Below are 2,119 nucleotides of genomic sequence, written 5' to 3'. Positions count from 1 at the left end.
CCCTATCTCTGTAACCCCCTACACCCCCTCCCTATCTCTGTAACCCCCCTACACCCCCTCCCTGTCTCTGTAACCCCCTACACCCCCTCCCTGTCTCTGTAACCCCCCTACACCCCCTCCCTGTCTCTGTAACCCCCTACACCCCCTCCCTATCTCTGTAACCCCCTACACCCCCTCCCTATCTCTGTAACCCCCCTACACCCCCTCCCTGTCTCTGTAACCCCCTACACCCCCTCCCTATCTCTGTAACCCCCTACACCCCCTCCCTATCTCTCTAACCCCCTACACCCCCTCCCTATCTCTCTAACCCCCTACACCCCCTCCCTATCTCTGTAACCCCCCTACACCCCCTCCCTGTCTCTGTAACCCCCCTACACCCCCTCCCTGTCTCTGTAACCCCCTCCCTGTCTCTGTAACCCCCTACACCCCCTCCCTGTCTCTGTAACCCCCCTCCACCACCTCCCTGTCTCTGTAACCCCCTACAGCCCCTCCCTGTCTCTGTAACTCCCCTCCACCCCCTCCCTGTCTCTGTAACCCCCCTACACCCCCTCCCTGTCTCTGTAACCCCCTACTCCCCCTCCCTGTCTCTGTAACCCCCCTACTCCCCCTCCCTGTCTCTGTCACCCCCCAACACACCCTCCCTGTCTCTGTAACCCCCTACACCCCCTCCCTATCTCTGTAACCCCCCTACACCCCCTCCCTGTCTCTGTAACCCCCCTACACACCCTCCCTGTCTCTGTAACCCCCCTACACCCCCTCCCTGTCTCTGTAACCCCCCTACACCCCCTCCCTATCTCTGTAACCCCCCTACACACCCTCCCTGTCTCTGTAACACGCCAACACCCCCTCCCTATCTCTGTAACCCCCTACACCCCCTCCCTATCTCTGTAACCCCCCTACACCCCCTCCCTATCTCTGTAACCCCACTACTCCCCGTCCCTGTCTCTTTAACCCCCTACATCCCCTCCCTATCTCTGTAACCCCCCTACACCCCCTCCCTATCTCTGTAACCCCACTACTCCCCCTCCCTGTCTCTTTAACCCCCTACACCCCCTCCCTGTCTCTGTAACCCCACTACTCCCCCTCCCTGTCTCTTTAACCCCCTACACCCCCTCCCTATCTCTGTAACCCCCTACACCCCCTCCCTGTCTCTGTAACTCCCCTCCACCCCCTCCCTGTCTCTGTAACCCCCTACACCCCCTCCCTGTCTCTGTAACCCCCCTACACCCCCTCCCGATCTCTGTAACCCCCCTACACACCCTCCCTGTCTCTGTAACCCCACTACTCCCCCTCCCTATCTCTGTAACCCCCTACACCCCCTCCCTGTCTCTGTAACCCCCTACACCCCCTCCCTGTCTCTGTCACCCCCTACACCCCCTCCCTATCTCTGTAACCTCCCTACACCCCCTCCCTGTCTCTGTAACCCCCCTCCACCCCCTCCCTGTCTCTGTAACCCCCTACACCCCCTCCCTGTCTCTGTAACCCCACTACTCCCCCTCCCTGTCTCTGTAACCCCCTACACCCCCTCCCTGTCTCTGTCACCCCCTACACCCCCTCCCTATCTCTGTAACCCCCTCCCTGTCTCTGTAACCCCCCTACACCCCCTCCCTGTCTCTGTAACCCCCTACACCCCCTCCCTGTCTCTCTAACCCCCCTACTCCCCCTCCCTGTCTCTCTAACCCCCTACTCCCCCCTCCCTATCTCTGTAACCCCCCTCCACCCCCTCCCTGTCTTTCTAACCCCCCTACACCCCCTCCCTATCTCTGTAACCCCCTCCCTGTCTCTGTAACCCCCCTACACCCCCTCCCTGTCTCTGTAACCCCCCTCCACCCCCTCCCTGTCTTTCTAACCCCCCTACACCCCCTCCCTGTCTCTGTAACCCCCTACACCCCCCTCCCTGTCTCTGTAACCCCCCTACACCCCCTCCCTATCTCTGTCACCCCCTACACCCCCTCCCTATCTCTGTAACCTCCCTACACCCCCTCCCTGTCTCTGTAACCCCCCTCCACCCCCTCCCGGTCTCTGTATCCCCCTACACCCCCTCCCTGTCTCTGTAACCCCCTACACCCCCTCCCTATCTCTGTAACCCCCCTACACCCCCTCCCTGTCTCTGTAACCC

Source organism: Chiloscyllium punctatum, chromosome 51 (genome assembly GCF_047496795.1).
Source record: "Chiloscyllium punctatum isolate Juve2018m chromosome 51, sChiPun1.3, whole genome shotgun sequence".
Taxonomy (NCBI): Eukaryota; Metazoa; Chordata; class Chondrichthyes; order Orectolobiformes; family Hemiscylliidae; genus Chiloscyllium; species Chiloscyllium punctatum.
The sequence above is the reverse complement of the archived record's forward strand: the minus strand, read 5'-3'. Positions refer to the sequence as shown.